The sequence below is a fragment of the Ursus arctos genome, unplaced genomic scaffold, assembly GCF_023065955.2.
Source record: "Ursus arctos isolate Adak ecotype North America unplaced genomic scaffold, UrsArc2.0 scaffold_12, whole genome shotgun sequence".
In the NCBI taxonomy this organism is placed as follows: Eukaryota; Metazoa; Chordata; class Mammalia; order Carnivora; family Ursidae; genus Ursus; species Ursus arctos.
Genome location: NW_026622786.1, coordinates 1,081,792 through 1,096,956, shown reverse-complemented (window position 1 = coordinate 1,096,956; position 15,165 = coordinate 1,081,792).

The following is a 15,165-nucleotide window of genomic DNA, read 5'->3' as shown; positions in this document are numbered from 1 at the left end:
CAGATTATTAAAATTATGAATGAAAAAGGAGAGGTCACGACGAACACCATTGAAATTGGAAGGATTATTAGAAATTTTTATCAACAGCTATATGCCAATAAACTAAGCAATCTGGAAGAGATGGAATCCTTCCTGGAAACCTATAAACTACCAAGATTGAAAAAGGAAGAAATTGATTTCTTAAACAGGCCAATTAATTATGAAGAAATTGAGTCAGTGATAAACAACCTTCCAAATAACAAAACTCCAGGCCCGGACGGTTTTCCTGGGGAATTCTACCAAACATTCAAAGAAGAAATAATACTTATTCTCCTAAAGCTATTTCAAAAAATAGAAACAGAAGGAAAGCTACCAAACGCATTCTATGAGGCCAATATTACCTTGATCCCCAAACCAGGCAAAGACCCCCTCAAAAAGGAGAATTACAGACCGATTTCCCTAATGAATATGGACGCCAAAATCCTCAACAAGATACTTGCTAATAGAATCCAACAGTTCATTAAAAGGATTATCCACCACAATCAAGTGGGATTCATACCTGGGATGCAAGCGTGGTTCAATATTCGCAAATCAATCAGCGTGATACATCATATCAACAAGAAAAGACTCAAGAACCATATGATCCTCTCAATCGATGCCGAAAAAGCATTTGACAAAATACAGCATCCTTTCCTGATTAAAACCCTTCAGAGTGTAGGAATAGAAGGTACATTTCTCAATCTCATAAAAGCCATCTATGAAAAGCCTACTGCAAATATTATTCTCAATGGGGAAAAGCTGGAAGCCTTTCCCTTAAGATCAGGAACACGACAAGGATGCCCACTCTCGCCACTATTATTCAACATAGTACTAGAAGTCCTTGCAACAGCAATCAGACAACAAAAAGGGATCAAAGGTATTCAAATCTGCAAAGAAGAAGTCAAAATGTCTCTCTTCGCAGACGACATGATACTCTATATGGAAAACCCAAAAGAAGCCACTCCCAAACTATTAGAAGTTATAGAGCAATTCAGTAACGTGGCGGAATACAAAATCAATGCTCAGAAATCAGTTGCATTTCTGTACACGAATAACGAGAACGAAGAAAGAGAAATCAGGGAATCCATCCCATTTACAATAGCACCAAAAACCATACGTTACCTTGGAATTAACTTAACCAGAGACGTAAAGGACCTTTATTCTAGAAACTATAAATCACTCTTAAAAGACATTGAGGAAGACATAAAAAGATGGAAAGATATTCCATGCTCATGGATCGGAAGAATTAACATAGTTAAAATGTCCATGCTACCCAGAGCAATCTACACTTTCAATGCTATCCTGATCAAAATACCGAGAACGTTTTTCAAAGAACTGGAACAAGTAGTCCTTAAATTTGTATGGAACCTGAAAAGACCCCGAATCTCCAAGGAACTGTTGAAAAGGAAAAACAAAGCTGGGGGCATCACAATGCCGGATTTCTAGCTGTACTACAAAGCTGTGATCACAAAGACAGCATGGTACTGGCACAAAAACAGACACATAGACCAATGGAACAGAATAGAGAGCCCAGAAATGGACCCTCAGCTCTTTGGGCAACTAATATTTGATAAAGCAGGAAAAAACATCCGGTCTGAAAAACACAGTCTCTTCAATAAGTGGTGCTGGGAAAATTGGACAGCTACATGCAAAAGAATGAAACTTGACCACTATCTCACACCATACACAAAAATAAACTCCAAATGGATGAAAGACCTCGATGTGAGACAGGAATCCATCAAAATTCTAGAGGAGAACATAGGCAGCAACCTCTACGACATCAGCCAAAGCAACCTTTTTCATGACACATCCCCAAAGGCAAGAGAAACAAAAGATAAAATGAATTTATGGGACTTCATCAAGATTAAAAGTTTCTGCACATCCAAGGAAACAGTCAGAAAAACTAAGAGGCAGCCCACGGAATGGGAGAATATATTTGCAAATGACACTACAGACAAAGGACTGGTATCCAAGATCTACAAAGAACTTCTCAAACTCAATACACGAGAAACAAATAAACAAATCAAAAAATGGGCAGAAGATATGAACAGACACTTTTCCAATGAAGACATACAAATGGCTAACAGACACATGAAAAAATGTTCAAAATCATTAGCCATCAAGGAAATTCAAATCAAAACCACACTGAGATACCACCTTACGCCAGTTAGAATGGCAAAAATAGACAAGGCAAGAAACAACAATTGTTGGAGAGGATGTGGAGAAAGGGGATCCCTCCTACATTGTTGGTGGGAATGCAAGTTGGTACAGCCACTCTGGAAAACCGTGTGGAGGTCCCTTAAAAAGTTAAAAATAGAGCTACCCTATGATCCAGCCATTGCACTACTGGGTGTTTACCCCAAAGATACAGACGTAGTGAAGAGAAGGGCCATATGCACCCCAATGTTCATAGCAGCAATGTCCACAATAGCTAAATCGTGGAAGGAGCCGAGATGCCCTTCAACAGATGACTGGATTAAGAAGTTGTGGTCCATATATACAATGGAATATTACTCAGCAATCAGAAAGAATGAGTTCTCAACATTTGCTACAACATGGACGGCACTGGAGGAGATAATGCTTAGTGAAATAAGTCAAGCAGAGAAAGACAACTATCATATGATTTCTCTCATCTATGGAACATAAGAACTAGAATGATCAGTAGGGGAAGAAAGGGATAAAGAAAGGGGGGGTAATCAGAAGGGGGAATGAAACATGAGAGACTATGGACTATGAGAAACAAACTGAGGGCTACAGAGGGGAGGGGGGTGGGGGAATGGGATAGACCGGTGATGGGTAGTAAGGAGGGCACATATTGCATGAATCATCGAGCCTTACATCGAAAACCGGGGATGTATTGTATGGTGACTAACATAATATAATAAAAAATCATTATTAAAAAAAAAGAATATAAATACAATTCATAAGAATGGACAAAAAAATAATCAAATTTTAACTGTGTTTATTCTTCTGATCCATGAGCATGGAATGTTTTTCTATCTTTTTTTGTCTTCCTCAATGTCTTTCATCAGTGTTCTGTAGTTTTTAGAGTATAGGTCCTTTACCTCTCTGGTTAAGTTTATTCTGATATATTTTATTGTTTTTGGTGCTATAGTAAATGAAATTGATTCCCTAATTTCTGTTTCCTCAGTCCCATTGTTAGTGTATAGAAATGCAACTGATTTCTGAGCATTGACTTTGTATCCTGAGTCTTTTGGCTTTTCCATATAAAGTATCATGTCATCTGCGAAGAGAGAGTTAGACTTCTTTGCCAATTTGAATACCTTGTATTCTTTTTTGTTGTCTGATTGCTGTTGCTAGGTCCTCTAGTACTATGTTGACCAGTAACGGTGAGAGTGGGCATCCTTGTCGTGTTCCTAATCTTAAGGGAAAGGCTCTCAGCTTTCCCCATTGAGAATGATATTCACTGTAGGCTTTTCATAAATGGTTTTTATGAAATTGAGGAATGTACCCTCTATCCCTACACTCTGAAGGGTTTTAATCAGGAAAGAATGCTGTAATTTGTCAAATGCTTTCTCTGCATCAATTGAGAGGATCATATGGTTCTTGACTCTTTTCTTGTTGATATAATCTGTCACACTGATCAATTTGTGAATGTCGAACCACCCTTGCATCCCAGGGATGAATCCCACTTGGTCGTGATGGATAATCCTTTTAATGTACTGTTGGATCCTATTAGCCAGGATCTTGTTGAGAATTTTGGCATCCATATTCATCAGGGATATCAGTCTGTAATTCTCCTTTTTGATGGGGTCTTTGCCTGGTTTGGGGATCAAGGTAATGATGGTCTCATAGAATGAGCTTGGTAGTTTTCCTTCTGTTTCTATTTTTTGAAACAGCTTCAGGAGAATAGGTATTATCTCTTCTTTGAATGTTTGGTAGAATTCCCCAGGGAATCCATGAGGCCCTGGACTCTTGTTTTTTGGGAGGTTTTTGATCACTGCTTCAATCTCATCACTGTTAATAGGTCTATTTAGATTATCAATTTCTTCCTGTCTCAGTCCTGGTAGTTCATAGGTTTCCAGGAAGGCATCCATTTCTTCCAGGTTGCTTAGTTTATTGGCATATAGTTGTTGATAGTAGTTTCTAATGATTGTTTCTATTTTCTTGGTGTTAGTCGTGATCTCTCCCCTTTCATTCATAATTTTATTAATTTGGGTCCCTTCTCTATTCTTTTGAATAAGTCTGGCCAGTGGCTTATCAATCTTATTGATTCTTTCAAAGAACAAGCTTCTAATATTTTTTTAAAGATTTTATTTATTTATTTGACAGAGAGAGAGAGCCAGCGAGAGAGGGAACACAGGCAGGGGGAGTGGGAGAGGAAGAAGCAGGCTCCCAGCGAAGGAGCCTGATGTGGGGCTCGATCCCAGGTCCCTGGGATCACGCCCTGAGCCGAAGGCAGACGCTTAATGACTGAGCCACCCAGGCACCCCAAGCTTCTAATATTTTTGATCTGCTCTACTGTATTTCTGGTTTCTAATTCATTGAGCTCTGCTCAAATCTTAATCAGTTGTCTTTCGTGCATGGCTTAGGCCTGTTCTTCTGTTCCATCTCCAGCTTTTTAAGGTGTGAGTATAAGGACTGCATTTTAGATTTTTCTATTCTTTTGAGTGAGGCTTGGGGTTGCTATATATTTCCCCTTTAGGACCACCTTCACAGTGTCCCATAGGTTTTGGATTGATATGTTTTTGTTCTCATTGGTTTCCATAAATTGCTTAAGTTCTTTAATTTCCTGGTTTACCCAAACATTCTTAAGCAGGATGGTCCTTAGTTTCCAAGTGTTTGAGATTATTCCAAATTTTTTCTTGTGATTGAGTTCCAATTTCAAAGCATTGTGGCCTGAGAATATGCAGGGAATAATCTCAGTCTTTTGGTATCAGTTGAGACCTGTTTTGTGACCCGGTATATGGTCTATTCTGGAGAAAGTTCCATGTGCATTTGAAAAGAATGAGTATTATGTTGTTACAGGGTGGAGTGTTCTGTATATGTCTATGAGGTCCATCTGGTCCATCGTGTCATTCAAAGCTCTTGTTTCCTTATTGATTTTCTGTTTAGATGATCTGTCTATTGCTGAGAGTGAAGTGTTGAGGTCTTTAGCGTAAAATCTAATTTGTCTGATATGAGAATTGCTACCCCAGGTTTCTTTTGAGGTCTGTTGGCATGAAAAATGGTTCTCCATCCCTTCACTTTCAGTCTAGATGTATCTTTATGTTCAAAATGAGTCTCTTGTAGACAGCATATGGGTGGGTCATGTCGTTTTATCCAATCTGCAACCCTGTGGTGTTTTATGGGAGCATTTAGGCCATTCACGTTGAGAGTGATTATTGAGAGAGATGATTTTAATGTTGTCATGTTGCCTGTGAAGTCCTTGTTTCTATAGATTGTCTCTGTAAATATCTGTTCTGTATCACTCTTGGGGTCCTTCTTCTTTTATAGAACCCCCCTTAATATTTCTTGCAGGGCTGGCTTGGTGGTCATACATTCTTTCAGTTTCTGCCAGTCTTGGAAGCTCTTGTTTCTCCATCCATTCTGAATGACGGCCTTGCTGGATATAGTATCCTTGGCTGCATGTTATTCTCACTTAGTGTACTGAATAGGTCTTGCCAGCCCCTTCTGGCTTGCAAGGTCTCTGTAGACAGGTCTGATGTTATTCTGATGTTCCTCCCTCTGTACATAAGGAATCTCTTCTCCCTCACCCCTTTCAAGCTTGTTTTCTTGGATCTAAGATTTGTTAATTGAACTATTCTATGTCGTGGTGTTTGTCTGTTCTCATTGATCTTGAAAGGTCCTCTGTGCCTCTTGGACACGAATGCTTGTTTCCTTTGCTAGATTAGGGAAGTTTTCAGCTACAACTTGTTCAAATATCTCTTCTAGACCTCTCTTTTTCTCCACCACCTCAGGGATGCTGATAATTCTGACACTGGAACGTTTCATTGAGTCAGTAATCTCCTATATCTTTTTTTCATGAAGATGGAGTTTTTACCCCATGTTATCTCTCTTTCCTTCTCCTCTATCATCTCATCTTCTTTTTTAAAAATATTTTTTTATATGTTAGTCATGAGAGACTATGGACTCTGGGCATCATCTTATCTTCTACCTCACTGATTCGTTCTTCTGCCTAGTTTACCCTGTCAGTAAGAGCATCAAGTTTAGACTGCATTTCAATCATAGAATTCTTAATTTCTGCCAGATTCATTCTCATTTCAGCCCTTAGAGATTCTATATTTTCATTAATATTTTTCTCAAGCCTATACATCATCTTAATAATTGTTTCTCTGAAATCCATTTCTGACAGTTTGGTTATATCCATATCCATTAGTTCTGTGGCAGAGGCCACAGTCTCTGTTTCTTTCCTTTGTTGGGGGTTCCTCTTTCTTGTCATTCTGATGAGTTATGGTTGTGGGTATATACAGAGTCCAAATTCTTGACCAGGACCCAAGCAAGATGCACCTGTTTTATAGGGACCTTAGGCATATGGGCTTCTTCTCAGCCTTCCTTCTGGAGGCGTGGCCTGCCATGCTGATACTCAGGAACTCTACTTGGGTAGAGTTGCCCTGCCCCCTGTGTGTGCGTGGGGATCGGCATGGTGAGAACTGGTTTTTCCAGCCTTTGTTTTCTGGTGGCTTTCCCTGGTGGCTTTCTATGTCTCTTCTGAGAGTCAGAGCAGCAGTGATTGTATCCAAACTTCTGTCTCAGAACAGAGCGATTGCAGTCTGCTCTTCACTGAGCTCTCCAGGCCACACTGACTCCATTTCTGTCAGTTCTGCTAAAAACCTGTAGTGTCCTGGGTTGTGTGCCCCACAGCCACTCTCCCAGTCCTTGCTCCTGGGGCCAGCACGTCTCTGCTGTTTGTGCTTCTAAAACTGCCAGCTGCCCCTGGTTCGCATGTGCACTCCCAAGCTCCAGGTTTCAGCCTGGTTTCCCCGTTCCTACTGGTCTCCTAGTGTGCCCGCTCCCCAGTGTGGGAGGCTTCTGCCTTCCCAGCACCCAAGCGTGGTGGCTCCTTCCTCCTTCTGTTTATCTTCTGATATCTGTGTTCAGACTCTTGTCTCCCTGATTTATACCTTGAGACCAAGTGCTGGAGATGTTCTGTTTGTAGAGATCCAGATATATCTTCTTACATCTCAGGCTGATTTTGTGGGTATTCACTATGGTCTGGTAGATATCCAGCTCGATTCAGGGTACCAGCTGATATAGGGTCCCCTACTTCTCCCATCTTTCCCCTCCTCCATTCATAGAATTTTTAAGTTCAGCATGATTAAATCTCATTTCTGCCCTTAGAGATTCTATATTGTTGCTAATGCTTTTCTGAAGCCTAGCTATTGACTTCATGATTGCTGTCCTGAAGTCTATCTCTGACATCTTGTTTATCTCCATATCCATTATGTCTGTGGCAGCAGACATTTTCTCTGGTTCTTTTCTTTGTTTGGAGTTCCTCCTCCTTGTCATTCTGTTGAGGGATGGTTGAGGGAATGTATAGAGTCCAAAGTATCAACCACGACCTGGGGAAAATGCACCTACGAAAAAATCCGAACTGGTTGAAAGCAACCAGAGATATTCCATCAAAGCCAAGATGATCCAAAACAATAAAGGAGAAAAAAGGGGGGGGAGAGGAAAAAAAAGTGAGCTGGGGAGAGAGATTGTAATCCCTCAGGGTGGACACAGCAGGGTGATCTGCCTGTTCCTGCTTGGTTTTTGGTTGGTGTGTTAGAAGACACTATATCCCTAGATTGCAAGGAAATCAGAACTTACATATATAGCAAGATAAAATTGAATAGAGTGAAAAACGGGTTATTATGGGGAATAAATCTAGAAAACATATGTGAAAAAGAAAATAAAAGTTAAGAAGTGACCTAAAAACACAGGTGGGAAAATACTAATCTATTTGAAACAGGAGCCAGGTTTAAAAAAAAAAGAAAAAAGAAAAAGAATAGAAACTAAAAAAGAAATGTAAAATTTTAGCCTGAAGCATAAGAGAGTTGTGAGAGAACACCTGGAGCTCCCTATATTATTTTCCCCTACTGCTGGAGTTTTACTGTCCTGTGGGAAATAAGCTTAACATTCACCTATTCTTCCAGTCTGTCTTCTGTGGGAGGGGAGTGCTGCTGGGCTTCTCAGGCGTCTTTGCCTGGTTGTAGTTGCCCCACCCCTTGTCACAGGGATGGGCTTAGTGTGAGCTGTTTGGTTGTGGCACTTTTGAACCCTTGGTGTCTTTCCACTTCTCTTTAGAGGATCAGAACAAACACGACCCTGTGGGAATCTCTAGCCCAGGGCTGCAAGGTCTTGGACACCCCCCCAACCCCTCAGCAAATCCTCCATGTCAATCCATCTCCACCTCTGTGTGTACCAAACTCTATAGACTCACACAACTTGTGCCAGCCACCTGTCCTGAGCAAGTCATAGAGACCTGCCAGCATCTCTGTGCTTTGTGACTTTGCAATTGCTAGTGGTGGTGGACTTGCGTGTGCACCCCCTTTCACAGCTCCTAGGTCACACAGGGTGCTGCCCCAGCATCTCCTCATGGTCCATACTGCCCCGAGAGCTGTCCCTGTCATGGGCTCAAGCAGTTCTATATCTTCCCTAGGATGTTAGAGAGCCTGAACCTTCTAGTCCTTTTCAGGGTGGTCAGGCAGAGGGCAGTCTCCCTACCAGCTCAACTTGTGGTTTATGGTGTCTGGAGCTGAATCCCTTCTGAGCTCGCTGACCACAACCAGTCTCCCTGCTCCACTGCTTGAGCACTCTATCAGTTTGGGCCCTCCCATTCTTTCTGAATCTCCTGGAACCCTGAGATCTGTGGTCCTGAGACCACAATGACCTCCTAGAATTCTGCCATACTTGCCCCCTGTGCCCTTTTCAGAAGGGGGTGCCTCTCACTAGAGTAGGTTTTCAAGGGTCTCAAGTCTTTTGCTCTGGTGTTATATCCTTTTCTGGTGGCTGGCTCTTATGGAGGCTCCTTCAAAAAAAGTAGTGATTTTTCTGCTTGTGGAGATCCAGATAAATCTTTTTACATCTCAGGTTGAATTCATGTGTGTACAGAATGGTTTGATAGATATCCAGCTAAATTCAAGGGAACAGATGAAACGAGGTCTCCTACTCAGCTGCCATCTTGCCCCCCTCCCACCCTATGTCTTTTGATTGGAGCATTTAGTCCATTTACATTCAGAGTGATTATTGATATATATGAATTTAGTGCCATTTTGTAACTTGTTTTTTCTTTATTTCTGGAGATATTTTTCTGTTCCTTTCTAGGCTTTGTCACTTTTGGTCTTTCCTTCCCACTCATAGAGTCCCCTTTACGATTTCTTGTATTGCTTGTTTAGTGATCATGAACTCCTTTAGTTTTTGTTTGTCTGGGAATCTTATTTCTCCTTCTATTCTGAATGACAGCCTTCCTGGTTAGAATGTTCTTGGCTGCATATTTTCCCCATTCAGCACATTGAATGTATCATTCCACTGCCTTCTCTCCTGCAAGTTTCTATAGAGAGATGTGCTTCTAACATTGTCTTCCTTTATTGGTTTGGGATTTCTTCTCTCTTACTGCTTTTGGGTTTTTCCCCCTTTCTATATATTTTCTAAATGTAACTATGATATGTGTTATTGTTGGTGTGCTTTTGTTGATTTTGATGGAAGTTCTCCTTGTGTCCTGGATTTTGATGTCTTTTTCCTTCCCCAGATTAGGGAAGTTTTCAGCTATAATTTGCTCAAATAAACCTTCCGCATCCTTTCCCCTCTCTTCTACTTCTGGAATTTCTATGATATGTTATTATGCTTCTAGTCACTGATTTCCCTTAGTCTACATTCATGATCCAATATTTTTCTTTCCCTTTTCTTTTCAGCTCATTATTTTCCATAATTTTATCTTCTGTATTACTTATTCATTCCTCTATTTATTCCATCCTTCTGGTCATTAAATACAGTCAGTTTTGCATCTTGGTTATAGCATTTTTAATTCAGCTATATGCAAAAGAATGAAACTTGACCACTCTCTCACACCACACACAAAGATAAACTCCAAATGGATGAAAGACCTTGATGCGAGTCAGGAATCCATCAAAATCCTAGAGGAGAACATAGGCTGTATCCTCTTTGACATTGGCCACAGAAACTTTTTTCATGACACATCTCCAAAAGCAAGAGAAACAAAAGAAAAAATGAACTTGTGGGACTTCATCAAGATAAAAATCTTCTGCACAGCCAAGGAAACCATCAAAAAAAACTAAGAGGCAGCCCACGGAATGGGAAAAGATATTTGCAAATGACACTACAGATAAAAGATTAGTCTCCAAGATCTACAAAGAACTTCTCAAACTCAATACATGGGAAACAAATAATCAAATCAAGGAATGGGCAGAAGATATAAACAGCCATTTTTCCAATGAAGACATACAAATGGCTAACAGACACATGAAAAAATGTTCAAAATCATTAGCCATCAGGGAAATTCAAATCAAAACCACATTGAGATACCACCTTATGCCAGTTAGAATGGCAAAATTGACAAGGCAGGAAACAACAAATGTTGGAGAGGATGTGGAGAAAGGGGATCCCTCTTACATTGTTGGTGGGGATGCAAGTTGGTACAGCCACTTTGGAAAAAAGTGTGGAGGTCCCTCAAAAAGTTTAAAAAGAGCTACCCTCTGATCCAGCAATTGCACTACTGGGTATTTATCCCAAAGATACAGATGTAGTGAAGAGAAGGGCCACATGCACCCCAATGTTCATAGCAGTACTGTCCACCACAATAGCTAAATTGTGGAAGGAGCCAAGATGCCCTTTCAACATATGACTGGATTAAGAAGATGTGGTTCATATATACAATGGAATATTACTCAGCCATCAAAAAGAATGATTTCACAACATTTGCAGCAACATGGATGGGACTGGAGGAGATAATGCTAAGTGAAATAAGTCAAGCAAAGAAAGACAATTATTATATAATTTCACTCATTTATGGAACATAAGAAGTAGGAAGATCTTTAGGAGAAGAAAGGGAAGAAGGAAGGAGGGGTAAAAATAAGGGGGAATGAACCATGAGAGACTATGGACTCTGGGAAACAAACTGAGGGCTTTAGAGGGGAGGGCGGTGGGGGATCAGGATAGGCCAGTGATGGGTATTAAGGAGGGCATGTATTGTATGGTGCACTGGGTGTTATACGCAAATAATGGATCACGGAACTTTACATCAAAAACTAAGGATGTACTGTATGGTGACTAAGATAACATAATAAAAATTATTATAAATAAATAAATAAATAAAAAGGTTATTTGATTATCAGAAAAAAAAACCACATCGAGATACCACCTTATACCAGTTAGAATGGTAAAAATTGACAAGGCAAGCAACAACAAATGTTGGAAAGGATGTGGAGAAAGGGGAACCCTCCTACACTGTTGGTGGGAGTGCAAGTTGGTACAGCCACTTTGGAAAATGGTGTGGAGGTTCCTCAAAAAGTTAGAAATGGAGCTTCCCTATGACCCAGCGATTGCACTACTGGGTATTTACCCCAAAGATACAGATGTAGTGAAGAGAAGGGCCATATGCACCCCAATGTTCATAGCAGCATTGTCCACAATAACTAAATTGTGGACAGAGACGAGATACCCCTCAACAGATGAATGGATTAAGAAAATGTTGTCCATATGTACAATGGAATATTACTCAACCATCAGAAAGAAGGATTACCCAACATTTGCAGCAACATGGACGGGACTGGAGGAGATTATGCTAAGTGAAATAAGTCAAGCAGAGAAAGACAATTATCGTATGGTTTCTCTCATCTATGGAACATAAGAAGTAGGAAGATCGGTAGGAGAAGAAAGGGATAAAGAAAGGAGGGGGTAGTCAGAAGGGGGATGAAGCATGAGAGACTATGGACTCTGGGAAGCAAACTGAGGGCTTCAGAGGGGAGGGGGGTGGGGGAATGGGATAGGTCAGTCATGGGTATTAAGGAGGGCACGTATTGCATGGTGCACTGGGTGTTATACACAAATAATGAATCATGGAGCGTTACATCAAAAACTAAGGATATATTGTATGGTGACTAACATAACATAATAAAAAAGTATTATAAAAAATAATTTAGCCTGACTAGTTTTTAGGTCTTTTATCTCTGCAGTAAGCTACTCCCTGGTGTCTTGTATGCCTTTTTAAGCCCAGTTAGTATCCTTATGTTTTTTGCTTATATTCTGGATCAGGTATATTGCTTGTATCTGTTGATTAGATCCCTAGATATGACCTTTTTGCTCTTTCTTTTGCGATGAATTCCTCCATCTTGGCATTTTGTTTACGTCTCTGTGTTCTGTGTTTTAGGAAATCCTATTATGTTTCTGGCTTTATGAAGAAGAGGTCATATACTGGCTAGCACTTGGTGCCTCAGGAAAGGTCTCTGGTGTATGCTGTGCACACTGAGCTGGTGTGTTATGGCTTCTCTAGCCCTCAGGTCAGTCCTCTGCAGAGTGTCTCCTTGCTTGCAATGAGGAGTATTTGGATCTTGTCCAGAAAGTGGCAAGTTTAACTAGGTGTGCTCTGTTCTGCTTGTTAAAAGAGGCTTGATGCTTTCCCCCCTATACTTAAGCTTTGCAACAGTCTATGGTTAGTAGACTTGGGGGTTTGTGCTGGTCTTCTGAGGAGTGGCCCACTGTTCTGGTTCTCAGGCACACTTTCCCAAATAAAGAAGCAACTGCAGAGCACATGGTATTGGGGCTTGGTGTAAGCAGCTCATGCCTTCACCGTGGGCACTGTGCTGCTCACTGAAGTCAATAGTGCTGATGATTGAGAGAGGGAGAACAATGGTGCCAGCCTCTCTGTCATCCCCAGAGAGGAGAGTTTGTACCTGCTATTTGGGAAGCCCTCACAGGAGAGTGAACAATCTCCCCTTGTATGTCCCAGGTGCTCCTCAGATCTCTGCCTTCACCCTGTATGTGTCGTGGACATCTGCCTGCCTGGCAGTGCAGTGCGCCTGTTTTATCCCGGACAGGCCATCTGAGTTTCAAAACTCCAGAGTTTAGGAAAATTGCATGGCATGGACCCACACTGGTCCTCTTGGGGAGGGTCTTGCTGTGCAGGGTTGGTGTAGATTTGTTCCGGAAGGACAGTTGCACCAATATGCAGGGGCCCCGAGTTTAGAGTGAAGTGCAGCAAAAAGCCGGTGTCCGGGTTACCTGTCCTCAGCAGCTGAGTCTGACTTATGCTTTAAGGATGGGGGAACACAGTGTCAACTGCTGGCTCTTTTTTCCCCTGAGAGGCAATGCCACCTCTCCCAGATCACTCCAGGAAGGGGGAAACATCTCTTTCAGTGCAACCCAGGGGACCCTCAGATCATGCCATCTGCTCCCATGCCTTTGCCCTCCTTCTCCACAGGAGCACTGCAGGGCCTGCCAGACTCAATACCAGCCATGGCACAGACCTCTAAAACTCCAGCCTTTGAGCTCCACTGGTTGTAAAATCTCTTGATAATCAGCCCCTCTCATTTTTCCAGTCAATGGCTTTGGGGAAGTGTTTTCCTTATGTGAACTCCTGTGTGCTGCTGTCTGTCTCTCTGTCTCTGTCTCTCTATCACCTTTCTCCATGATCAGGACTCCCTCCCTTCCACAGTACCTGTGATCCTTTTCTCCACCAAATCACATCCCTGCACCTCCTACCTTCCATGATATGGTCTCTTCTCCCTCAAGTTGTGCACTTTGTTCTGTTAGTCCTCAGATTGATTTCTTAGGTGTTCAGAATGATTGTATATTTATTCAGCTGCCTTAAGGGATGTGGCAAGCATAGGGTCCTCCTACTACTCTGCCATTTTAGCTCCCCTTACCAATATTTCAATTACTATTGGTGGTTTTTTGTTTTTTAAAATTTTTGTTATTAATTAGTTAGTTATTTTAAATTCAATTAGCCAAGGTATAGTACATCATTAGTTTTTGATAAAATGTTCAATGATTCATTAGTTCAGTATAACACCCAGTGTTCATCATATCACATGCCCTCTTTAATGCCCATCACCCAGTTCAATTTAATTGATGTGTACTGTATTATTAGTTTCAGGGATACAATCCAGTGATTCATGAGTTGCATACAACACCCAGTGCTCATTACTTCAAGTGCCCTCCTTAATACTCATTGCCCAGTTATCCCATTCCCCCCCCACCCCTCCTCCAGCAACCCTCAGTTTGTTTTCCATAGTAAAGAGCCTCTTACGGTTTGCCTCCCTCTCTGTTTTCATCTGATTTTATTTTTCCTTCCCTTCCCCTATGATCCTCTTTCGTTTCTTAAATTCCACATATGAGTGAAATAATATGGTATTTGTCTTTTTCTAACTGACTTATTTTTCTTAGCATAGTTCCTCTAGTTTTATCCATGTCATTACAAATGGCAAGATTTCATTCTTTTTGGTGGCTGAGTAATAGTCCATTGTATATATATATATATGCCACATCTTCTTTATTGATTTATCTGTCAATGGATATCTGGGCTCTTTCCATATTTTGGTTATTGTGGACATTGGTGCTATTACACTACTATGTATTTACCCAAAGGATACAAATGTAGTGATTTGAAGTGGCACATGCACCCTAATGTTTATAGCAGCAATTTCTAATGATGCTTTGATAATTAGTGTTTATTCAGAGAATGAATGGTGATGGATAGATATGTATGAATTGATTACTATTTAGGGTTAACTACCACATATTCAGTTATTTTTTATGTGTACATTTATAGTATAACAATTATTTTCTTTTCTTTCACTAATTAACTAATATGACTAGTGTACTGTTGATCACATAGCACAGTGATCAAAGTTTGTATAGGCTTTCTTAAAATATTTAAAAGTAAATTGAATATATTCTGAGCCTAATCAGAAAATTCAGCTTGTGTTTTGTTTTTTCATAAAACTTCTGCCCCAAATAGGGGCTTGTGATCTTGAACACCCTTGATGAATTTCACTTTAATTTGAATTTCAAAAGTGAAAGTGGAAGAAAATGCAATATTTATAGCAGCAGTGTCCACAATAGCCAAAGTAAATAAAAAGCCCAGATTTCCATTGACAGATGAATCAATAAAGAAGATGTGGTATGTAAACACACACACACACACACACACACACACACACACACACACACACACACTGGAATATC